This window comes from Lissotriton helveticus, chromosome 3_1 (genome assembly GCF_964261635.1).
Source record: "Lissotriton helveticus chromosome 3_1, aLisHel1.1, whole genome shotgun sequence".
NCBI lineage: Eukaryota > Metazoa > Chordata > Amphibia > Caudata > Salamandridae > Lissotriton > Lissotriton helveticus.
In genome coordinates this window covers 133,397,490-133,423,671 of record NC_136061.1, presented here as the reverse complement: position 1 = coordinate 133,423,671, position 26,182 = coordinate 133,397,490, and the positions used below count along the sequence as shown (strand labels likewise).

At 51.2% G+C, this 26,182-nt stretch overlaps 1 protein-coding gene across 2 annotated transcripts in view; it reads right to left on the bottom strand.

Moving 5' to 3' along the window:
- Nucleotides 1–26,182, bottom strand: part of LOC144822193 (S-adenosyl-L-methionine-dependent tRNA 4-demethylwyosine synthase TYW1-like) — a 552,654-nt gene that overhangs the window by 299,528 nt on the left and 226,944 nt on the right. The gene's annotated exons all lie outside the window — the stretch shown is intronic.

The window sequence follows — 26,182 nt, the reverse complement described above, 5'->3', positions numbered from 1 at the left end:
AGATAGGTCAATGCAATCCATTCACCTCAATCAAGGATCTCAGATTGTTTTTCCTGTAAGGAAGTGTAGAGAGAATACATTCAGCTTTGCACTTGGTCAGCACACGGATTTAGGATTGTTGACATTTACAGCAGTGGAGCATCAAAAGGGGGACCTGCTGTAACCTTCGTGCCAGAAAGGAAAACTGCCTATATATTTATCCAAGAGCAGCCTACAGTTTTGCTTCAAATTTCCACCCTAGAGGAGTTTTTTCTACTGGTTGAAGAGTAAGTGCTAACTGGTTGAAACAATTTCTAATGCATACTGCCTAACCTCTGTTGCTGCCCCTGTCACTGCGGGGATGGATATATATATATATTTTTAATAGTGTGCAGTACCTACATCGGTATCATGGTACCACAAAAAGGTCAATGAGGCTACCACAGTACCAGATGTTTGGTACCACAGTACTTGCACCCTGAATATTATTTTGCTTGGTTTTAAGATACTAGGGGATCTTTGGGACTTCCCCCAGGGTGTCAGGGTGTGCCCAACCTGCCCCCTTCTATGCATTTTGAAAAGATATATCAAGACTCAGGGACCAAGTCTCAATCCTAGTATGGTAGCCGCAGCATTTCTATTTTAGCCAGCTGAGGCCAGCCAACTAATCTTTCAGTTACAGTTTTGAAAAGGCCCAAGGGAGAAAATGCTGTAACAACCAGAGGACCCCATTTGTAAATAACGAAAAGCACACTTTCAGAGTAAGTGTATACATTTTTGCCAAATTTGGTGTAATTCTGTTCAGCTGTTTCTTCCATAAAGCTTCTCAAAATTTTCGATTGGAAATTAAAAGTGGAAATGTCATTTTGTGGGACACCCCCACCCACTTTTCTGGGCACATGCTTAACGGATCGGCGCCCAACTTTCGAGGAAGAAGCGGAGGTAGATTTAACTTTTTGGGCAAAGTTTTGTGAAGATTCGCCTAAGGGAACCGAAGTTATTAGCAAAACAAAAACCGCTTGTCCTAAGGAAACTGATCTAACTGTAACCACACAGTAGTTTAAGTGAGGTTATATTTAGCTGCTGAAATAAACAGAAAAACTAGCTTTAAAAACCAGCGAAAACATAGTTTACTGAGTGTACTAGACTTGCTGCGCCGTCTTGCACTGCTCATAACCTCATAAAATACATCAATCATGACAGGTTCAGTGACAATATTGGTTATTGATGACAACTCAAATGACATTACTTATGACAATGATTCATTCCATGTTTGCATACCTGGCTGTGGGGCCACATACATAAAGCAGAACAGAATTTTTTAATTTTGGGCACGTTTGCAGACCCTGTTAATTAACAGTCTAAATAGCTCTATAATTTAGTCTCTTCAGGATCAGACGAAATATTTCTCAAAACCTACTGAATGGATTACATCAAACCAAGCAAATTTGCTGTAATTCTGTTCAGTCATTTTTTCCTGCATCACACATCAGAGATTCCTATTGGGATTGAAGTGGGAAGCATCCATTTTTCATACCGCCCCTCTTTTTTGACTCATGTGACGAAGGATCTGCACAAACCTCAAATGCTGAACCCAAAATGGATTATCTTCATTGTCTCATCCAGATTCAATCACTGCCAAAGTAATCAAGAAGACAAAAAAATACCTTTCCACGAAAACTCTAGCCTAACCACTGCTCAACAGCTTTTTTTTTTTTCTTTTCACAGTGGCAGTCTCTACTGAGTACTTATAGTTATGTCAGAGTTTACATAGGAAGTAGGCTTTTTGTTTCAGTAACAACTTTGGCACCATTTGACAAATCTTCATGAAACTTTCCAAAATAAAAAAAGGTCATACACCTTAGTTTCAAGCGGGAGCCAAATCTCAAAGGAAAGTTTGGCACGTGATATAGAACTAAAAATGCCTGAAAGGATTTACTCCTAATCTGGCAAAAAGTTAGACATTCAGTAAGAGAGTGCATATTTGGTGCAACTTCTATATAGCCGTTTGAGAGATCGGTGTTTAAAGAGGTGCTTGGGGTGGTCATGAAGTGGTTAAAAGATAGTGATATCTGGACTGCTGGTATCCAGCTATGTAAAGGGAGGTTGTCAATCTTGATTGGCTGGCCACAACCTAAACAATGGGTTGTGGCAGCCATTACAGGCCTCATGGACATAGTCTTCGCGTCCTGAAAATGAATAAAGAACAATAAAAAAAACACTATAAGCAAAGTGAGCACACTTTGACCGTAAAGGGCATGTTGGACCCCACCCCCTTCATTGGATGGCTATTACAGGACTGGGGAGATAGTCTCCACTGAGATGCATTGTAGTGAATGGCAGGCTTTGAGGATCACAAAACGGATCACATTTAAAAGGGTGATAACAGATTTTAGTGACAATATAAATAATTTGTTGGTGGTACCATACTCATTTTAGGAATTGCGGTGTATTGTAAGGTGATTTATCCTGTGAAAAATGCTGACCCTCTGTTCAGATTTGATGAACCATGTTTCAAAGAAAACCTCTCATGATTTTTTCATATGGGGATAAAAGGTGCTCCAGAACTAACATGAGAGCACATTGTCTATTAGTTCACATTAGCTGCCTCAGCCATGTGATGATGAAGTCTAATATTCAGAGTAAAACCAATACTTCCAAGCAGCAGCAGTAGGCTGCCAGTTGATTCTGCAGTGTTCTACTGCAGCTTATCACAATGGTGTAATTAATAACTAGAGATGTAACATTCTAGGACCATGAAAAAACTGTGATACAGCTGAAGCCATTTTGAGTAAATCTATAAAACTTAAAGCATTTCCTTCCTTTCATATATTTTCCTCACTCATTTCAGTAAAACCGTCTGATATGCAGTCAGAAACATACTTTCAAAACAAGCAGCAGTCTGTCCATTAAGTTCCTAGTAAAGAGCGCTACATTCTGCATTTGACAAAAATGGCACACCAAAGCCACCTTGATGAAACTGGAGCTGTTAAACGTGCACCGCTCTTTTAGAAATTAACAAAATGAGGGGGGTTCATTATGTAATAGGAATTATGGTGAGTGCTCTAGAAAGCCTGAATGAGGTCATTTTCTTGGGGCTCTCAAATTTCTTTCTCATCCATTTCAGTAACACATTCTGACATGCAGTGTCAAACGTACTTCCAACACCATCAGCAGTCTGCCTGTTACCTTCCTAGTAATCAACCACAGCATCGCCATAGAGTTCTAATGGAAAAACTAGAACTCTAATATTTTGTATTGAAGACACAAGTGAGGCATTCCTGAACGCCATGTTGTTGAAATAGGAGTAGTTGAATTTAAAGTTTTTCCTGAAAAGCAGGCTGAAGTAAAGGAGCACAGAGATGTTAATGCAGGCATGAAACAAAAGGGTAAAACATGTCAGGGGAGGTGTGCTTTTTGTAGTAATTTGAGGCACTATATATTAATAAATGAGCTACAATAGTTAGGGAGAAAAGTCAGCATAAGTATAGAATGTCCTTTGCACATGTTTGCTCAGCCTACAAATCTTCTCAGTCGCTTAACAGCTTCCTCATTTTAAAATAGTAAAATGTTGGCTGAGAAATATATACATATATTTATTGGAAAAACAAAATTAAATAACATTGTAATTAGGTGTTGAAATAAAGCAAAAACGAATATTTACAAAACAAAACGCTTGTGAAAATCACCAGTTCCAATTTACTGAGCCTATTATAACCTGCTCCACTGCCATGCACTGCTTATCACCACACATTACATCGGTATTGACATGTTAAATGACACCATTGATTACATCAGTAATAACACCATAGCATTGTCAAACACAGCATAGAGATACTAAGTGGAAGCAAGCCGTGTTTTGCTGAGGCTCCGCGATCGGGCTGACGCTCACCCAGACCAGAGGATCGCCGTGAGCCCCACAACACCACACTGCTAACCGGAGCACCACTGCAAACCGGAGCATCGACCACAGTGTCTCTGCCGACGCTGGAGGGGGAGGATTTCCCCCTTGACTGCCTCCACCGGAGCCGCGCGCCGAGACCTAAGATGGTGGCCGCAGCCCGATGACACTGTTCTCCCCGAGGCCCCCTGCGTACAGCAGTGAGACGACTGCTGGCGGATTGCCCAGATCGAGCGACGAGACCTGCGGGGGCTGGCGCTGCTTTGCCCCGCCACCACGACCCCCCCCCCCCCCCGACTACGGGAGCCGCCCAGACACTCCCAGGGCTCACTCCTGCTGCGTCCCGGTCCCCGGTGGCTGCACCGGGCAGCCCACGAAGCCTGCTGACATTGCAACGCCCATCGCTGGAGGTGAGTGCGGAGCGGGGACTACCTGCATGACTGGGGCACCCCCCGCTGCCATCTGACGCCTGTTCCCAGACTGTGCCTGACCTCAACATGACGCCCATACTCCGCTGAGAGGGAAGGCATCTAGGAAGCTCCCAGCTGTACTTCTGGAGCCCCTGTTCGCCGCGCGCCACCCACACGCTCCTGCTACCTGCTCCTGGGAGGGCTGGATCAGGCCCCCCCTTTTCCTTCCTGCCACACGACTGCTGCAACCTCCTGGCCCCACCAAAGCAGCCAGAGACGTGCTTCCCCCCCCCCCCCCCCGCTGCGGGGGCCGCCGGGGCTGAACCGCCGGCACCCACAACGAAAACAGCAAGCGAGGAGACCCCGCGAACTGCGCTCCTGCATCACCCTTCAAGGAGTCCAGGCCCTGGTGGGCTAGCCCTTGGCCACCCTGCACCTGCTGTGACCTCGCATCCTCCCCTAACGAGGGTCTGCCTGAGGGACCTCTCCTTGAAGAGCCCACCGCTCCCTGCCCTCACTAACTCACAGCGCCCCACCAGCCACCAGCATGGGGAAACCTAGGGGCACGCAGGCGACCGCCGTCCCTGAAAATGCCCCCGAGAATATGCCACACACCCGGACCTGGGCGCAATCCCACGCGCCACAAACGGACCCCACCTTATCGGCGAAGCTGGACCAGGTATTAGCAGCCATAGAGATGTCCCGACTATCGATGGAGGAATGTTTGGGCACCCTCTCGACGGACATCAGCTTGGTCTGGGATGATCACCGCAAACTGGCGGACAGAGTGACGGAAGGGGAGAAGATCTTGACCGACCTACAACCCGCCATGAAGGCACAGGGGACGGATCTGCAGGAGGTCCTGCGTTGCGTGGCGACCCTCGAGGAGCGCACAGTCGATTTGGAGGGGCGATCGAGACGCTGTAACATTAGCGTCCTGGGCCTTCCGGAGGGAATTGAGAACTCAGACCCCTTGAACTATATGGAGTCCTGGACCAGGTCTTTTACCCCCCGAAGCGGAGCGCTCGGCGTTCTTCTCCATCGAACGAGCCCACAGGGTCCCCGCCCGAGAGCCGAGACTAGGCTTCCCTCCTAGACCCATGTTGGCCAAGTTCCTTCATTTCCGTGACGCGGTGCTACGCGCGGCCCGGGCAGCGGGCCCCTTGCAGGTGGAGGATCAGCATGTCATGGTGTTCCCGGATTATGCTCGAGAGGTTCAACAGCAGAGGTCCACATTTCTCGAGGTCAAACGGCGCCTCCGCGCAAACTATGTCCAGTACTCCTTGCTGTTCCCAGCCCGCCTCAAGGTCTTCCACAATGGTAGGGCCATCTTCTTCGACAGGGCCGAGGAGGCGCGAGATTGGGCTGAGCTCCACTGCCCATTACTACCCAGGGCGGGAGTCCAACGGGACCAGAACAGTCGCTCACAGAGATCCAGGAGACGTGGTTTGAAGCACCCCCCAGCGAACCCCTCCAAGAGCCAAAGATCCTCCCCCTCGAGATCACCTGATTTAACGCAGATCATGCAAGAACGACGAGACGCCCTGAGAGCGGTGGTTGAACTGCACTCGTCACCCCTGGCACCAGACCTGGAACGCCATCCACACCTCTTCACCTCGGAAAAAGACCATGACAGTGATGGCACGATGTCGGGAATTGGTCAGGCCTCTTCCCCCCTGGTCACCACACAAACGATGGACGCTACCCTGGAAGGACGACCCAGCACATCTGAGTAATATATGACTGGATTGTATCCTCTTTGTGAACACCTTACTAACTGAATGTGCTCTGAATCTACTTAAGCGCTCTTCCTATGAAGGCTCACGCGCGACTTACGTCACTCCTACAAAAGCCCGATCAGCGCCCAGCCTCGCATATACACACACGCTGCCACCCCCGCAGTTACTTGTTGTATTCTTCCCCTAGTGGGACACTAGTTTGGATATACCGCCTCCGGTGATGTATCCCCTGCATTGGGACTGTTTCCCGCCCCCTGTTACAACAGTTTTCCCCCCTGTCAGTTCCTGTCCCTTCCCCTCAGCAGCAAGGCGCGCATGGGCATGCACACGATATGCGACTTCACATTCCCCCGGGCCTCCTGGGTGCTCTCAGGTGTTTACACGACCTTTGCTTGATGGCAGCCCCACGATCGGACGTTAATGTCCTCACACTCAATGTACGGGGCCTTCACACGCCTAGTAAGCGATATTCTGTTTACTCATATCAAGCGCAAGACAGCTGGGATTGCTCTCCTGCAGGAGACACACATTAACAGCACCGAACTGGGCAGACTGCAAGCTAAATGACGCGGGACGTTCTGTGTCACGACCTACTCGGCATTTGCGCGCGGCGCTTTAATCTGGGTTAGGCCAGGCACCCCCTTCCGGGAACTTAAGTGGGTGGTGGACAAAGAGGCCATACGCTCTACTAGAGGGGCTTTTAGACGGCCAAGGGATCCTCCTGGGCAGCATATACGCCCCTAATTCTGAACAAGATAAGTTCTGGGATCACCTAACGGGAGTCCTGGCCCATTTCACTGCCATTCCCTAGATCTTGGGAGGCGATTACAACTGCACGCTTGACCCTTCCCTGGACCGATCGCACCCCCCCTCCGCGCTCCCTAGTCCCCCGACAATCAGAGTTGTTCCGTGCTTGGGCCACGCACTGGGCGCTCACCGATGCTAGGCGACACTTACATCCTCATACCCTCCTTTATTCGTTCCACTCTATCCCTCACAACCTCCGGGTCCGCCTTGACAGGTTTCTATGCTCAGCGCAGATCCTCCCTACGGTCGTCTCTGCGGACTACCTGGGGCGAGTCATTTCAGATCATGATGCTCACTTACTGCGACTCACTTGGCGCCCCCCGCACCCACCAGTCCCTACCTGGCGACTTCCTAGGGAATGTTTGACTGATCAGGTGTTCCGAGACTCGCACACGCGCAGCATACAGGACTACTTCACGCACAACACGAACACGGCTTCTTCGACACTGATAGAGTGGGATGCGTTCAAGGTGGTGGCACAGGGGGAATGTATTAAACAAATCACAGGGGTCCGGCGCACGTTGGAACAGGCACTCACAACCACGGAACAGCGCCTAGCTACACTCTCTAAACAAGTTGATCCTTCTGAGGAACACGCTGTGCTCACAGCTGAAGCGAAGTCAGCCTACCAAGCTGCCTGTGCCGATCTCAGGAAATATAATTTTAGGGCCCATGCCTCCGAAGTTCATAGAGACAGGGACAAAACGGGTGCAATGCTCGCATGGCTGGCGCGACAAGACACCGAAACCAGACCGATCACAGACATCGTCACCCCGGAGGGCGAACTCGTGCGTTCCCAGGCAGAGATCCTTCTAGCGTTCCAACGCTATTACACCATGGTGTACGGCGCTCCAAACTCGCTCTCTCCATCATCTGTCACCCATTTCCTTGACCCGTTGCCACTACCCACGATCTGGGATGCCGACAAACTCGCGCTCAACGCCAAAATAGCGGCTTCAGAAATCACTCCGGCGCTACGGACCCTATCTCGCAACAAAGCCCCGGGTCTCGACGGCTTCCCGCTAGAATACTATTCGACTTTTTCCCCTCTAGTGATCCCGCGCCTGGCGCAGGTGTTCGCGAGGGACCTCGACCAGGGTGTGTTACCCCGCTCATTACGGGAATCGGTAATCGAGACCTTTTTAAAGCCACACCGGGACCCCCATCTTATGAGCTCATATCGCCCCATCACTTTACTGTCTGCAGACTGCAAACTGCTCGGGAAGGTATTGGCAGACAGATACGCCCAGGTCATACGCCCGCTGATCCACCCGGACCAGGGAGAAACACCTCACAGAACATCCGCCGCGTCTTCCATGTTCAGGACCAGGTACGGGACAGATATCCTCGCTCCGCCTGCCTCATCCTGGACTTAGAGAAGGCGTTCGACACTCTCCAATGGCCATACCTCTTTTCGGTCCTCCATCGCCTCAATATCGGCCCAGTACTTACGGCATACACGCGACTCCTCTATACCGACCTATCCACACGGGTCCGGATTGGGAGACCCATCTCGGCGGCGTTCGAGGTCCAGCGAGGCACGAGGCAGGGATGCCTCCTCTCGCCTCTCCTCTTCGCCCTTGCAGTCGAGCCACTGGCGATCAGATTATGCCAAGATGGTCTGGACTGGGGCATTCCACTCGCGGAAGTCACACACAGCGTCTCTATGTACGCGGACGACCTCCTCATCTATGTCCGGGATATTACGGCCGACCTCACCCCCATATGGACGGCGCTCACCGAATTCGCGGATGCCTCGGGCCTCCGAGTGAATTAGGATAAATCCACGGTATATCCCTTTCACCCGGACCTGCCTCCCCGCGATACCTGGCTGGGGACGCAAAAGATCTCATGGTCCACAGATGCCCCCCGATACCTAGGGGTCCGACTTTACCATTCTCCCGCTGACATCTTCGGGGGCAATCACTGCAGGGCGCTCGCGGGCCTCCGACCGACAGTTGCTTTCTGGACCAGACTCCCACTGGCCCAGATAGGACGCATTGCCCTGGCTAAAATGGTAATGCTCCCCCGGCTCCTTTATCACTTTACCAACTTGCCGGTAGTCCCACCCAGGTCCTTCTTCCAGGACCTCAATTCCCTCCTAGGTACCCTAATTTGGGGATCGGGCCGGCACAGGGTAGCCCTGAAAACCCTTCAGCTTCCCACCACCCAGGGGGCCTCGGAGCCACATCCTCCGAGTCCTACTTTCTAGCGGCCCAGCTCCAATGGTGTCGTACTGGACAGCAGACCGGTACACACAAAAAGAGGCCAATACCCCAACGGGTAGGATTATGACACCGGAGCTCTCCCGTCTTCTTCTTCCGGGCACTAAACCGCGACGCACATATCCTCTACAGGTCTCAGTGGCGCGTCCATGTATGCTCCGGGTCCACCGGATGTCTCCCAGGACAACCCCATACTCCCCGTTGCTCCCGTTGATCGGCTGGCCCAGGTCAGATTCATACTTCCCAGCCCCCATGCTCGCCGAGTGGACACGGTGCGGCATCACGGACATGGAATCGCTCTTTGAGGAGGGTCGGATTAAATCTTTTGATCGTCTCGTCGCCGAATTCGATCTCCCTCCCGGTCAATTCCTCCGATATCGCCAGCTCCTCGAATGTTTCCGTCCTTACCACAACCTCCAGACCTGCGAACCAGACACGCATCCAGTTATACACGCAATCCTGCACATGGGTACAGGGCGCCATTTGGTCACCTGGTTATATAAAGCGATACGAGAACTCTCAAATGCTCCCCTAGTGTCCTTGCGCACCACCTGGGAAGAGGACATCGGGCGCCCGTTACACGACTCGGAATGGAACAAGGCACTACAAGCCCCAAAACATACATATCGGAACGCCCGTTTTAAAAACATCCAATATTACATATTACACAGGGCGTCCCGGGTGCCCCGATGACCCGAGCACACCCACCCCTACCTGACGTCGGCGCGGCTGCAGAAATTCTACCCCACTACTCAATTCCTCTGCCCCAGATGCCACTCCCCAGCTGCAGATTTCCGTCACATGTTCTGGAGCTGCCCAGACCTCCACCCCCTATGGAGGACGGTACACGACACACTGAAAGACCTCAAGGGCCTCACGACCCTAGACACCTGGGAATCCAGAGTTACTACTAGCGAAACGATGTATTGCTATGCACTGGCGGTCATCAGAGGGCGCCCCCACAGCGGCATGGACAGGGGCAGTATGTAAATGGGCAGCGGCTGAAGAAGACGCCCTGCGGGAGGAGGAAGCTTAGGGCGCCCGTAAAAACCCCATCTCTATGGAATGGGCCATGCTATTGCATCGTTTCCGACAGCTGACGGGCCCCGATGACCCGAGCACACCCACCCCTACAACTACACCCACCCCGGCAGACCCCCCCACCCCCGCAAACCTACAGCCCCTAAACAACGACTAGTGCCGGACGCTGGCGACCCGCAGTCCCACACTTCTACCCTGCTCCCGGGGCATCTGGCCCGATGCTCAATCTGACACAACACTCCCGCCCTCTAGCAACCCGGCCCACTGTAAGCACGAGCCTTTGACCCCTCTAACGCCCTACCCCCATCTCTTCTCGATATGCCCGTGCAAACGCCCAGATGCTCCTTCCCCGAGTTCTGTCCCCCCAGTTACTTGGCAACACCACAGTACAGCCTCTGCAGACCCACTCCAATGCTCCCCATGATATTGATTCACATGCTTGCGCCTTTTCCTTTCTCCTTGAATTTTATTTATCCTACGTTCTCTAGCATATGTGATTACTTACATGGTCTGTACTGCTATGATAACGAAATGCCTTTAAAAACAAGTTTAAAAAAATAGAGATACTAAGTGTACTGGTCTGTGGGTAGATAGCATGGATATTGGATCAACTGTAATTGTCCACTTTAATCATTGTATGGTGCACCATTTACAAATTACTAAACTTTGGGATGGAAGAAGTACTCATGTTAAACTAGGAAAAGCGGAGCACACCGGTTGTACGTTGCAGCGGTATGGTTGAAAGTAAGTTGTGGCTTAAAGCTAAAGCTGGTTTAAATAAATCTTTGAGAAAGGCCAAAGCTGATGTTGACAATACATTATCCACATTGTCTAGGTACATACCCATATTGAATATCTGTGATAAAGTGGCATAGACAAATTCTATAAGAAGTGTATGTTTATTTCCAGAACTTCAATTAAGATTTTGAGATGCTCCAGGTTACTGAATAATGCAGAACATAAGGTTGTCCCACATAAAGGTATTTTATCTCATACTGGTATTGCAAGCACAGCTGTAAGGTTGTGTGCCATTATGCCCATCTAAAGAATGTGTGTAGGGTATGTTACTTAACTAAGGAGTGTTGTCCGTTTGGCCCTGACAGATGGTGTCTTTACAGAGGCTAATGTATATCTGTATAACTCTTGACTTAAAATGTGGGTCATACGTAGTCTTTAAGAGCGTAATCCAATGTAGGTGAATTTAAAAATGTGTATTGTGTTGAATTACTTCAAGTCCACAAAACCTATAGGATGAGGTCACAATGACTGTCTGATGTGAGTAAGGTCAATGATGTCATTTAACATGTAAGTAAGTGATGTAACGTGCGGTCATAAGCAGTACATGGCAGAGACACAAGTAATAGTTCGCTCAGTAAACTATAACTGGTGAATTTCAGAGTTTTTCGAATTTAAACTTTAGATTTTACCTTATTACAACATCTAACTGTAACGTAGCTTTAACTTTTGATTTTTTTTCAAAGAGTATAAATATTTTAAAGAATCTGCTTTTTGTGCAATATCAGCTTATATTTCATAGAGCTAAAAAATAAGTTCACATATTTTACATCATTCATGTAATACGCGTATAACATCAGAAGGGAGACTACTCTAGGTCATGATTTGCTTCCTTTGAGCTAATTAGTTTCCAAGCGTGACAATGCATTCACAGTACAGTCCCTACCCTCTTCGTTAAGTTTATTTCTTTCTGTTTGTTTAGCAAGCATCCTTCTAAAAAAATAAAAACTTTAACATCCTAATTGCCATCAGTGCCCACTGTTAGCTGTACCATGGAGGCAGCAGCTTAACAACGTTCTTATATCTACAGAAAGAATACGTTTTGTTTTTCAAATTAAACAATGGATATCCTTTTTACTAAATCACTAACTTATGAACTTGATAATCAAATGTTTTTCCTTATTTTAATTGGACAACTAAATGCTTCACTTACAGTAATCAATATTTCACTTAATTTTCAATAGCAATAAGCAGTCCCTTAATTGAAACACAGAATTCCATGCCACTATACAAAAATAAACGCATAATTAAAAAAAGACATTGAGTAACGTGTGCAGAATGGTCATATAGAAATATCTCAGGGCTTTGGCAACATATACAAATCACTGTGCTACCACCTCCTGGGGCCACATGTATGTACTTTTTTTAAGGTCGAAAACGGTCCAATTCACAGAATTGGGCCGTTTGCAACCGTAAAAAAGGCCTACCCTATGTACCAAAACCTATTTTGCAATTCGGTAACCTATCACTGAATCGCAAAATGGGTCAGCGATTCGCTATGAAGAAGGGGCGTCTTTAGTGTGTCTCGTTCTAATACCGAATTGCATCAGTATGGATGTTTTGTGACCGCAATGCTGTGTCAAAACATTTGCATTTTACCACCTACCGAAGCAAGACACCATCCTTGTGATTTTAGCGATTCCCAGGGGTCACAAATTGCGACTTACCTCATTAATATTAATGAGGTAGTTCGATTTGTGACCCCTTGCAAATCATTATAGCCTTGGAGTTTAATACATTTGTAATATCGATTACCTAAATGCGATTCGCAAAAATCGCAGTTAGGTAATCGCTATTACAAATGTTGTTACATGTGGACCATGGTTATTAGATCAGCAGAACCTATTTATATATTGGCATATTACACGGTTATCTGTTGTGTAACATGCGCACAAACACTTCCACATTCAGATCATGGGAATGCTATAAAAAGTGAGCAGTCCCATCTTTCTTTGTAGGAAACGAGGGATGAGCCCTATCTGATGCCAAAAGTTTACTATAAGATAACAGATTGTTAATTAAGAATTGAATTAGCACTTCCTAGGCCTGGCAAACAAGTGACTTTCAAATGTCTAGGCCTACAAATGCATGATGGATTTAACACTAGTGAAAATATACTTAATTTGTAGCACCATGAGAGATATACTTTAAGTTATTTACGAACACTAAAATATGTCAAAGGAAATAAAGCCACAATAATGAATATGCTACTTACCAGTATGCATCTGTTCTTGGCATGTAGGGCTGCTAACATTCATATCTATAGCATAGATCGCCGCCTAGTGTTGGGTCCGGATGATTGCACATTGTTGTCCTGGAAGAGTCTTCGAAGTATCACGAGATAGGTGGCTCCTCCCCTGGACTACAGTGCGCATGGGCATCGACTCCATCCCCAGATTGTTTTTAGCCATTGTGGCAGAGATGGAGTTTAACCGTGTAAGGGATGGCCATGCTAGAGATGAAATGCAAGAAAAGTCTGCAGCCGCTACGGGCGCCGGGGAGGAGGGCGGGCGATATGAATGTTAGCAGCCCTACATGCCAAGAACAGATGCATACTGGTAAGTAGCATATTCAGTTCGAGGCATGTGGGCTGCTAAATTCATATCTATAGCATAGAATACATAGCAGTCCCTCCATTAACGGCGGCCGCCCGTGCCAGCTGCAGAAGTCTGAAAAAGCGTTTTAAGAACAGCCTATCCTACAGCTGCCTGCTGTTTTGAATGCACATCTACACAGTAATGTTTGGTAAACGTATGTGGTGTAGACCATGTGACTGCCCTACAAATGTCTTCCAAAGGAATGTTACCTATTAATGCCATGGAGGCCCCCAACTTGCGTGTGGAGTGTGCCTTGGGGGGGGGGACCGTTAAAGTGCGCTTAGCCTTCTGATAGCAAATCTGAATACACTTAACGATCCACCTGGCTATTCCTGCTTTGGAAATGGGGTTGCCTTTATGCTGGGCTGCGAAGGCAACAAAGAGTTGCTGTGTCTTTCTAAAAGGTTGTGTTCTGTCAATATAGTACATAAGCGCTCTTTTGACATCAAGCGTATGGAGCATCCTTTCCGCTACCGTTTCCGGGTTTGGAAAGAATGCGGGCAGTTCGATGGTTTGATTGACATGAAACTGCGACACCACCTTTGGGAGAAATTTGGGGTTAGTGCGCAGCACTACCCTGTTGGAATGAATTTGTATAAATGGCTCTTGAATTGTGAGCGCCTGCAGCTCACTAACACGTCTCAGAGACGTTATGGCAATAAGAAAAGCCACTTTCCATGTGAGGAACTGAATCTCACATGAATGCAGAGGTTCAAATGGGCGACCCATCAATCTGGTGAGCACCACATTGAGGTTCCACACAGGAGCTGGCGGGGTCCTGGGAGGGATGACCCGCTTCAGCCCTTCCAGGAATGCTTTAATGGCAGGCACCCTGAAGACAGAGAGATGCTGCCTGTTTTGGAGATAAGCCGCTATGGCGGATAAGTGTATCCGAATGGAAGCGTATGCTAGATTGCATTTGTAAAGATGCAACAAATAGATGATATTAGGAATGGATGCATCGAGCGGGTTGATAGCGTGCTCCGTACAGTAGATGACAAACTGCTTCCATTTCGCTGCATAGCGAACTCTGGTACAGGCTTCCTTGCCTCCCGGATGATGTCCATGCATTCAGGGGGCAAATCAAGGTAGCCAAACTCTAAGACCTCAGGAGCCAGATCCCCAGATTGAGCTGCTGCGGATCTGGATGCTGAATGTCGCCACGGTTCTGCGTTAAGAGCCGGGGTGTGAGGTGCAGTCTTTGATGCGGTACCACGGAGAGTTCGAGGAACGTGGTGTACCATGGTTGTCGCGGCCACGTTGGAGCAACTAGGATGAGCGTCAGCGAGTGTTGCTGTAGCTTTCTTGCCACCAGCGGAATGAGAGGCGCTGGGGGAAAGCGTACGCAAATCTGCCTGACCAGTTCATCCATATCGCATTGCCCTGCGATAGTGGGTGAGGGAACCTAGCGGCAAAGCTTTGGCATTTTGCTTTTTCCTCTGTGGCAAACAGATCTATCTCTGGATGGCCCCACTGCTGGAAGTACGGGCGGAGTACTGGTGGCTGTACCTGCTGAGCAGATCCGCCATCTGATTGTCCGTGCCTGGGAGGTGTTCCGCCATGAGGAAGATGTTCCTCTGAATGGCCCACTTCCACATGCTCTGAGCCAGATGAGACAACTGTGGAGAGTGCGTACCTCCCTGCTTTTGAAAGTAGTACATGGCTGTCATGTTGTCCGTTCGGATCAACACGACTTTGTTGCACAGATGTACTTTGAAGGACTTGAGAGCCAGGAAGATTGCCATCAGCTCTAAGTAGTTGATGTGCATCTTCCTTTGTTGCGTTGTCCATAGTCCCTGCACAGTGTAGTGGAGCACATGAGCCCCCCATCCCTGGAGAGATGCGTCCGTCGTCAGTGTAATCTGTGGCACAGGCTCTTGGAACGGTCGGCCCTTGCAAAGGTTGTATGGATTCCACCAATGCAGAGAGCTGTACGCCCGACCCGTCACCAACACTAGGTCGTTGTCCTTGAGCCCGAGTCCACTGATGCGCTAAGCATTCTTGGAGCGGACGCATATGGAGCCTCGCGTGCGGGACTATGAAGATGCAGGAGGCCATCATGCCTATCAACTGCATGAACACTCTCGCTGGGAGTGAGTGTTGCGGTCTGAACTTTTGGATCAGCGACTGGATGTTGTCGATCCTCGCTGGGTTTGGCTGAGCTGTGGCAGCCAGAGTATTGATCGTCGCGCCCAAATACTGCCGCACATGGGCCGGCTGAAGGTGCGACTTCGGGTAGTTCAGCGTAAATCCTAGACTGTGAAGGAGGTGAATGGTGTGGGACATATCTGCGGCGCACTGCTGGGCTGACTTTGCATGAACGAGCCAGTCGTCCAGATAAGGGTAGACATGTATACTTTGTCTCCGTAGGTGGGCCGCAACTGTCGCTAGACATTTTGCGAACACTCTGGGAGCAGTGGTCACTCCGAAGGGCAGTACCTTGAACTGGTAATGCCGTTTATTTTTTTTGTATTTTTTTTTTAAAGACTTTATTTACATTTGCCAATAGTACAGTGCAATAATACGTGCAACATAATGCAGTCGAATAGTACTTAATAGCTCATTTACAGCGTTACACAGCTATTTAGCCGACAACCCACCGGTCCGGCAGCGTGCGTTGAATCAGTACTTATGGCAGTCAGGAAATTTTTCGTCGAATGTACTTCATCTTATTTTTATAAAATCAAACAAAACTGTAGACTCATTACTAACAGATAGTCAGTTATAGCCAGAGCAATGTTGCCATAGTGTCACCAGCCGGCGCACAGATTCCAGAGTATCGCAGTCCACCCAGTACCCCCACCGCCCAGTTCTTTATCCTTCTTTTAGCTCCTCCCCACACCCTACGGTTCTACTCACCCAACTCCTCCTCATCTTCTGAACTATCCACTTCTTCTTCAGAAAGTGGATCACATAAGTCTCCTCTGTATTTGTTCCACGGCTGCCAGATCATATTCCATTTGCGAGGGTTAGCTCGCATTTTATACACTGCACGTTCGACTAACATGAGTTTGTCCATAGTCCTGCACCACAGCGCCAATGTAGGTGTCTCCGCCACTCCCCACCTCTGTGCAATGTCTCGCTTTGCCACCATCGTCCCGATTGTAACCCATTGTTGTTTCCGGCGTGTTAGGTCAGTGCCCTCCCACACATTCAGCAAACACACGCGTGGGTCTGGCGTAAGTGATGTTTCAAGAGCCTGGGAGATGGTGCGCAGGACCTGCCGCCAGTATCCTGAAATGGCCGGGCATTCCCAAAGTGTGTGCAACAGTGTCCCTTCCTCTCCACACCCTCTAAGGCAATACCTGCTCTGCCCTGCTCATTTTGTGTAAGGTGGTCCTAGTGTAATATACCCTATGCAGTATCTTAAATTGTATCAGCCGGAAACGAGCTGAGACGCCCGCCTCTCGTGGTGATGCCAATGCAGCGTTCCAGTCTGTTTCATCCATGGCTCCCAGCTCAGTTTCCCATTTTTCTTTCAGTTTGACTAAGGGGTCCGGGAGATTGTTTAAAAGTTTACGGTAAGTGAGTGAGGTGGCGCCTGTCTGCATGAATTCCGTGAGCAGGCGGTCCTCCAACGGTGAAGAGTCCGGGACAATCGACCCTGGCTCAATCACCGCCAGCAACGCATGCCTTATTTGTATGTACCTGTATATTTCATTGTGGCCTAATGCGTATTGTTGCTGCAGTTGCGGAAAAGGGATCACGCCAGTAGTGGTCCAAAGGTCTCCCACTGTCGAGATGCCAATGTTATCCCATTGGGTAAATCCCTTGCTGGTACGAAGACAGCCCAGCCGTTTGGTGTCCCACAACGGGGTAAGTTTAGTTATGACCCCTTTCCATTTAAGTCGCGCCTGCACCCTGTGCCATAGTAGCACGGTATGTTTAGTAGGTCCAGTCAGTTTTGCTGTAAGTCCTGGAGTGTACAACGGGGCCAACAGGCTGTGTGTGCCCAATTGTGCTCTGTCCGCTGAATACGCCGGGTCATTATGCGGGGCGTGGATCCACTGGTTAACGATCTTGAGTTGCGACGCCCAGTAATACAGTTGCACATTTGGCAAGGCTATTCCCCCGTCGTACCACCCACGGTTAAGTTTGGTATGTGCTATTCTGGGCGGGCGTTCTCCCCATAATAGGCCTGTCATTAGCGCTGTCACCTTCCGGAAATATGAAGGCGGTATCATGGCTGGGGTATTCTCTAATACATACAGTAGGCGTGGCAACGCCATCATTTTGAATAATGCCGCCCGTCCCAGCATTGTAAGAGGTAGAGTCTTCCAGTGTCGCACGTCCGCACTAAGGCGAGTGAGAGGTGGCATTAAATTTAGGTCGTAGAATGTCGCCGCGTCACGAGCGACGTGAATACCCAAATACTTAAAGGAAGTGTTGGCTACCATTAACGGGCAGTCATTCGGGAGAACTGGTGCAGGACCTTTCAGTACATATATGACCGATTTTGTCCAGTTGATTGTGTATCCGGAGGTCAGACCGTGCGTATTGCACATGGCTAGTAACCTCGGGATGCCCGTCTCGGGGTCGGTTAGGTAGATGAGCATGTCATCAGCATACAGGAAGACTCTATCCTCCCATGTGTCTCCCCATTGCAGTCCCTTCAGTAACTGGGTATTCCTGATGGCGGTAGCCAGTGGCTCCAAGGCCAGCGCAAACAGCAGGGGGGAGAGCGGGCATCCCTGTCTCGTTCCCGTAGCCAAAGGAATTTCCCGGGAGATGTGACCGTTGGCTGCCACATGCGCCACAGGCTGCGCGTATAGCAGAGTGATCCAGGAAATGAATTTGGGGCCGAAGCCCATACGGGTCAAGACTGCAAACAGATACTGCCACTCTACCATATCAAACGCCATTCTGGCATCCAATGATAGAATGGCCGCCGGCTCCTTCAGCAGGTGGGCACGTGCCAATGCTCCGTGCACACGGCGGAGATTCAGTGCCGTGCTCCTATGTGGCATGAAGCCTGACTGGTCTGGGTGGATTAGGTGCGGAGTCAGTCTATTCGCCAGCAGTTTCGCCAAGATTTTTGCTTCGGCGTTAAGGAGCGAAATCGGGCGATAGGACGTGCAGGTTATGGGTGGTTTACCTGGTTTCGGGATGGCCACTATGGTTACCATCCGTTGATCCGGGGGCAAAGACCCCTTCTCCCGACACTCCGTGTACATGGCCAACAGAGGTGAGCTTAAGGTGTCCGCCATAGTCTGGAACCATTCTATTGGGATCCCGTTGGGGCCCAACGCTTTACCAGTGTGGAGTGCAGTAATTGCCGTCTGTATTTCGCTCAATGTCAGATCTTCCTCCAGTTCATCCACCGCTTCCGGTGGTAGAGTCGCGATCTGTGTACCCTGTAGCACCGACATCGCCGCGTCTGCTGTAACTACCTCCTCTGGAGTGTAGACTTCTCGGAAGTGGTCAGCTAAGATCTCCACAATCTCATCAGGGCGTGAGTGTGATATCCCCTCCGAGTCCACCAGCTGTAGTATGTGTCTACCGCCCTCTCTTTTTTTATCTAGCTATGCCAATAGTTTATTTGCCTTGTCCCCTATGTCATATACCCTTTGCGCTGTAGATTCTATATTTTCTACTGTGCGTCGCTTGAGAAGATCGTCATGCAGCTGTTGGCAGAGATGGAGTGAGTGTAAGGTGTCCTCTGATGGGCATGCCATATGGTCTGCGTTTGCTTTTTCTAGTTTCAGTTCCAGATCTAACAGTTCCCTCTTTTGTGTACGTTTGTGCCCCGCTATCGTCGAGATGGCCTGCCCTCTTAATACTGTTTTGTATGCCTCCCACAAGGTCGTTGGGGAGGACACCAAGCCAGTATTCTCCTCAAAGTAGCACCTAGTCATTTTTTTCAGGTCCTTACGGATGCGGGGTACCTTGAGATACCCTGGGTAAAGTGGGTAAGTTCTTGTACGTGCAACTGCGGAGCACGACAGGCTCAGCGTCAGGGGGGAATGATCCGAGACACCTCAAGGTCGTATCTTCGCCTCAGATATCGTGAGTCGGCTGCCCCCCAGTGTGAGGAAATAGTCAATACGGGACAGACTGTTATGGGTAGCCGAGTAATAAGAGTATTGCTGTTCTCCAGGGTGTAGGCACCGCCATATATCTACCAATCCCTGAGCCTCTATGAACTCGCTAAAGCGGGACGGGCCGGTTGTCAGCACCCGAACCGGGAACCTATCTCGTGCGCTATCTGCCACCGCATTAAAGTCGCCTCCCACTATCAGATCCCCTTCCGGGTGTTCCAACAAGAATTTTCCCAGGTCTGGAAGCGCCGTCGCATGTAGTGCAGGTGGAATATACACTGACACCACATTGAGGGACCGCCCCTCCCATTGCCCACACACCGCTGCAAAGCGGCCGTAACTATCAGTTTTGGTGTTCTGTGGAATAAATCGGGATGTTCTCTTCATCAAAATACCTGTTCCCCGGGAACCTGAAGTGAAGTCCGAGTGTGTTATCATGCGGTAACCTCGTCTATCCAGAGCCTTACTAGCTTTATCCACCAGATGTGTTTCCTGCAGGAGGATCAGATCATGATTCAATCTCCTAATGGACTGAAGCACCAACCCTCTCTTTACCTTGTCTCCTAACCCCCTGACATTCCATGATACCACCTGTAGCGGCGGTACCAGCCCTGTGTCAGGACGGTCATCTACCATATCAGACCGTGCCATTTGTGCCATTGTGTGTCTGTAAGGACGAACCCTGTTTCCCCCTGGACGCTTCCATGTGCCTGCAATGGTGTGTTAACTGTCGCCGGGTGTGCAGTGGCATGTACGAGGCATATTCTCCAGCTTACTGTGACTATTGTGATTCTTCGCGCAATTCTTAGAGTCAAACTTTTCAAACAGTTAAACATTTCTACCCCCCCTATCGTCCCAACTCCCCCCTCCCTGCTCCCCTGCTACTCGGACTTGTAACTGCCCGCCTCCCCAATTTAGCAGAGTGCCTGTGCCCACCCAAATACAAACACATCGTTACTTGCTTGTTGGGGGTGAGGAGTGCTTCGGAGTCAGCGACCCCTCATTCCCTCCATGGAGGTCCGCAGCCCAGTATCCATGGCGGCCCACGCCGCAGTCCTATTACCAATAAATGTCTCGTAACTGCCGGAGTGTTATTCTTCCACCTCCAGCAGCAGTGTCTCTCAGTGGCGAACTTCTGTCTTCTGTCGTTCCTACCGCCCGGTTATCTGCTTGATCTCCTGTTCGGTGGCCTCTCTTAGGCCGTCCTGCTCTGTGGGGTTGAGAAGTTGGTCGCCAGCCATCCAGCCAGTCTCGGGCTATGTCCGGATTATCAAAGAACCAAGTCCTATTCTCCGCCACTACCCGCAGCTTGGCCGGGAATAACATGGAGTAAGGGATCTCTCTCCTTCGCAGTTCCTTTTTAATTTCTAGAAATGTCTTTCGCTTACGGGCCACCTCCGCCGTGTAGTCCGGGAAAAAGGCCAATGTAGAGTTTTGGATCTTTACGGGGGGAGACACCCGCGCCGCTTGGAGGATGGCATCTCTATCCCGGAAATTGAACAGTCTCGCCAGGATATGTCTTGGCGGCGCCCCCGGTTTCGGCTGACCACCCGGTACCCTGTGCGCCCTTTCGACCGAGAAGAACGTCGACAGGCCCTTAGGTTGGAGTTGTGTCTTGATGACTTCTTCCACAAAGAGGTCAGTCGCCCTTGTACCTTCCGATTCAGGGACCCCAAGAATTCGGATTTTATTCCGTCTGGAGCGCCCTTCCTGGTCATCGAGCTTTTCCTTTAGTAATTTATTCTCCTTTACTACTTTCTCCATCGCCGTCTGAAGCTCTGAGACATCCTCCACCAGTGATTTCGTCACGAGCTCCAGCGAGCCCACTTTTTCCGCCATTTTGTGGAGATCTGCTCTAATGAGAGTGACTTCAGTTGAAATCGAACCCACCGTGGTCTGGACCTGCGAGAGCGCTCACATTACGTCATCCAGTGTTGCTTTTTTCGTTCCCGCGCCGTTCACTGTTTTCGCGGAGTTTTGCCTGCCGTCCGTTGGAGGGGATGCAGACGCATCGCAGGTGTATCTCTCGATACGCGTCTGTGTCGCACCGCCTTTGGGGCCTTTTCCCGCCATCTTGCCTGCCAACGTGCCGCTGGGCGTCAGGAGAGATGTCCTGCAGTGGGGGCTGGGCCAGGGAGTGGTCGCGGCCTAAGCCCAAGCGTTATTGCGGTCCAATCCCTGTAGCGTTATAAATAGCCTTCCAGCTCAAGGTACCCTGGACCACTATGGAGCCGTGGCCGCGGTATTTACGTGAAGCGCGATGACTGTTCCCCCCAGTCTCACATTAACAACCTCTGCGCAGTACAGGGTCCTGTATTCTCCGCAGCGATGTCAGCGTCCTATAATTGGTGGAGCTGGGAGCACTATGGGGTCCAGTGTGAAGCAAGGGGCCAAATCACAGGGCCAGGCAACGATCGAGTCTGGCAGGTCTCCCAACACCTGCGCCCCTCACCGCCGCCCCAGCCGTCCGCACCGGCACCGCGGCCCCCAGGCACCATCCAGGGCCGAGTTACGCCAGCACGGGGGTGGGGGGGGGGGGAACACGAGAGCCCCCGCGACTCGCTCTCCAGGTCGTAGATACTGTCCCCAGCGTTGGCCCACAGTTCGCTGCTGCCTGGGCGCTTCCCAGCGCCTTGGTACGCTTCGCACGGTCTCAGTCTGCCCGGCCTGCCAAAGCTCACGCGCCTTGCGTGAGACGCGTATGGTGCGGCCGGTTCTATCTCAGAGGTACGAGGCGCACCTGACAGGCGTACAGGGATCGCGCTTGGGGAGGCAGCGGACAGTTAGGGAAGTAGCAAGTCTGGGCTTGGAAAGGAGAGTGACCCAGCGTTGCGCACTGCGGGGGCGAAGCGTCCTGCACGAGGTGAGGCCGGTAGTGCGCTGTGTGCAGTACGAGCGCACAGCCTTGGGGGCCAAGCAGGGTCGGCGCTGGGCGCGCCTGGCGGACTCTGAGCTCAGAGTGCGGCGCGCCTGGCAACAAACAGCACCCTGCAATGAGCAGTACCTTGAAGGGGGGGTCCGGGGCGGACAACGCCGGGGTCGCCTCCAGGTCCCACGTCGCGGTGTCTCCCTTGGTAGATTCGAGCTACGGCTCGGCTCAGGAGGGCGGCGCTGCGTTGATGGTCAGGTCCTCCGGCGAAGTGCCCCCGGCCTGGCAAGAGGGGGTGCTCCCGGTCCGGCAAGAGGGGGCAGGGCCCAGGGCAGCAGCGTGAGGCGCGAACACAGCCTCTGTGCGCACAGCGTGTCGTCCTTCTCTCCCCACGCCGCGTCCCGCAGCAGCGCCTCACCCCTTCGTCGACTGCGGCTCTCAGGCAGTCCTCCGCTGCCGCACCACGGTCTTCGGATCGCTCACACGCCTCAGTCGGGGTCAGCGCTATATTCTGGCAGGTCACTGTTGGTTCCGCTCCTCGGTTCCTGGCCACTTCCGGTCTGCCCCTGCCGGCTCAGTCGCACTTCCGGTCGGCACCTCCGAGTGCCGGAGGCCCCGGCTACCGGCCCTCGTCCAGGCAACGCCGACACTCGGCCACAGCTCCGCCGTCCGGCAGTCAATTCTCGTCGGAGTGGCTGCCGCCTGTGCCGCCCGGTCCCGGGTCTCCGGTCCCTCCTTCCGAGGTCGGTTTCAGCCACGGATTAGTGATCGGATTGCTGGAGAGGTCGCTTCTCTACCGGAGCTGTCCCTCTAGGCTGCCGCCATGCTCGGCTGCTAGCCACGCCCCCGGTAATGCCGGTTTTGGATGGTGAACCGGAGGTACTTTCTGTGGGATGGGTGGAGTGGTATGTGAAAGTAAGCATCCTTGAGGTCCAAGGTTGCGAGGAAGTCTCCCTGTTGTAACAAGGGAAGAACCTGCTGCAGTGTCAACATGTGGAAGTGTTCTGAAAGAATGTACTGGTTTAAGGGGCGTAGGTCCAGAATCGGTCTGAGTGAGCCGTCCTTTTTTGGGATTAAGAAGTACAGGGAATAAACCCCCGTGCCTTCTTCCTCCACTGGCACGAGCTCTATTGCGCCTTTTTGCAGCATCACCAGAACCTCCTGCTGCAATAAGTGCAAGTGCTCTGCTGACATAGGACGGTATTTTGGGGGCATGTTTGGTGGGGTGGATGTCAGCTCCAAACAATAGCCGAACTGGATAAGTTTCCTGACCCACCTGTCTGTGGTGATGGACTTCCAGACTGGCAGGAACTGTTGGAGTCTCCCCCCGACAGGTGTTGGATGGTCGGGGGGCAGTGACAGGGAGTCACTGTTTGCTGGCGGCAGAGGAACGGGAACTGTTGTTGCCTCTGCCTCTACCCTTGGCACTGTTTCCTCTGTATCCACCTCTGCCCTGCTTGCTGTAGGAGGATTGCGCACCACTTTTATTGAATGGCGTCTGCTGCGACATGTGCCCTCTGTTAACACCTCGATTGCCTGAGCGACGAAAAAGTGTTCCCTCTAAATTGTTGTGACTGGAGAGCTCCCATGGACTTGGCAGTCTCGGTATCCTTTTTGATCTTCTCCAGGGTGGTGTCCACCTCTGGACCAAATAACCTGTCTGGATTAACGGGCTGGTTGAGGATAGTAGTCTGTATCTCTGGCTTAAATCCCGAGATGCGGAGCCATGCCTGACGTCTCAACATCACACTAGTGTTGATCGCTCTCGCTGCCGTGTCCGCAATATCTAGCGCACACTTTATAGCAGCGTTGGAGATGAGCTTCCCCTCTTGGATAAGCATTTCAGCTCCCTCTTTAAACTGGTCTGGGAGGTGTTGTAACAGCTGCTCTAGGGTGTCATAGTGTGCCCTATCGTATCTGGCCAACAGAGCCTGCGTGTTTGAGATGCGCCATATGTTGGCCGCCTGAGCTGCCACCCTCTTCCCAGATGCCTCCAGCACTTTTGACTCTTTGTCTGGGGGAGGAGCTTCACCCGTGGTTTGGGAGTTTGCCCTCTTGCGGGCATTAGAGACCACCAAAGAGTCCAAAGGCAACTGGCCCCTTATGTAGGTGGGGTCGCCAGGTGCCGGCCTGTATTTCTTCTCAATGCGTGGGTTGACAACCCGTGATCTCGTGGGTTCCTTGAAAATGTCTGCCGCATGCTTAAGGACCCCTTTCAACATTGGGAGAGTCTTGACAGTTTTTTCAGCAGTAGAGAAAGTGTCAAAAAGGAAGTCCACCTCCACGGGGTCAGCATGCATTTCCACTTTATGGTTTGTAGCTGCCCTTTCAATTAAGGCATTAAATGCCGCCGAATCTTCAGTGGGAGACGGCTTGACGTTATAAACCTGAGGATCCTGGACCGTCTGCTGGTCCCTTTAATCACCTGTGTCCATCCATGAGTCCTGTTGCTCATCAGGCTCTGTATGAGCAGGAAAATTGTACTCCTCATCCTGCTCCCCTTCATCCCCATCAGAGTATGTGGGTGAAGGTGTTGCACTCCTCCTAGGCGGAGGACGAATCTGCTCAACTAGAACTGGTGTGTCTGGTGCAGGCTTCTTTCGTTTCAGAGGAATTGTAAACGACTGTAAGGGCTGTGAAGTTATTTTCCTCTTGTATAGCGTGAGTTTCCCGGTGTCGGCATCGATGAAATGCTCCGACCGTTCTTCAACTAAAGGGTGTCGATGACCCAAAGTCCCAGCCGGGTGAGTCGACTGTGACACAGTGTCTTTGGGCACCAACCGTGGTGCAAAGGCCTTCGGCGCCACCTTAGGCGGCAACGTGTAGAGGAGCGGCGCCGAGGTGGTTTTCGGTGGGTTCGCCGGCTTTGGTACGGAAGGAGTCTTCGGTTCCGATGCCAAAGCCTTGTCCTTAAGGCGCTTGAGGGAGTCCGAGACCTGCTTCGTAAAGAAAGCGGACGGTTTCGTCGATCCGACCGATGTTCTCGGTCCGCCCCCAGGGGAAGACCTGAGCGTGGATGACTTGTGTTTGTCCGGTGGAGGCGCAGGAGCACCCTTGACTGGTGCGCTTCGAACACTGTCCACGGCTGCAGACGTCGATGCCGACGGCTTCGGATCGACGGGTTTCCCTTTAGGAGTAACGACCCCAGACCTTGGCTCTGCGCCCTTCACTGACTTCGCGTCTACGGGCCCCTTGGTCTTTGGCGCGGCAGACTGTCCCGATGTAGGCTCGACAGCCTTCTTGGAGGCCGGCTTGTCCGCCTTGGTCGACACCGGCTCGACGGCCTTCTTCGAGCTTGGCTCCTTGACCACCTTCAGCACCTTTGCCTAGTCGACAGCTTTCATCGGTTTGGAGGCCCCCGAAGACGACGGCGTCGGTGGTGGAGCAGACGTCTTCGGTTTCGATGGTGCGTCGGCCATCTTTGTTTTGGTCGATACCGAGGGTTTCAGTTTCGGTTTCGATTTTAGTAATGGCGGCTCTGCGGAGGTGTCCGTAGCCGGGCCGGAAGGCGGGGCCGTGGATCGAGGTGTAAGGTCTTGGGTAAGGCCGCGTGGCGATCCCGTGACCTGAGCCTTTGTAAGAGTACGAACGGGGCATAGCTCTTCCTCCGAGCTATCTTCCATGGCCCCATATGCTTCGTCGTCGTCCCCTACCTTCTCGACGAGTTCTTCAATGTCTTGACTGTGGACGTCCGCTCCGTAGTCGGACTCTACCTCCACCGGTGTAGGGGAAATCTGCAGGTGATGCACTTGCTTGTCTGCTTCGGGGTCGTCAAAGATGT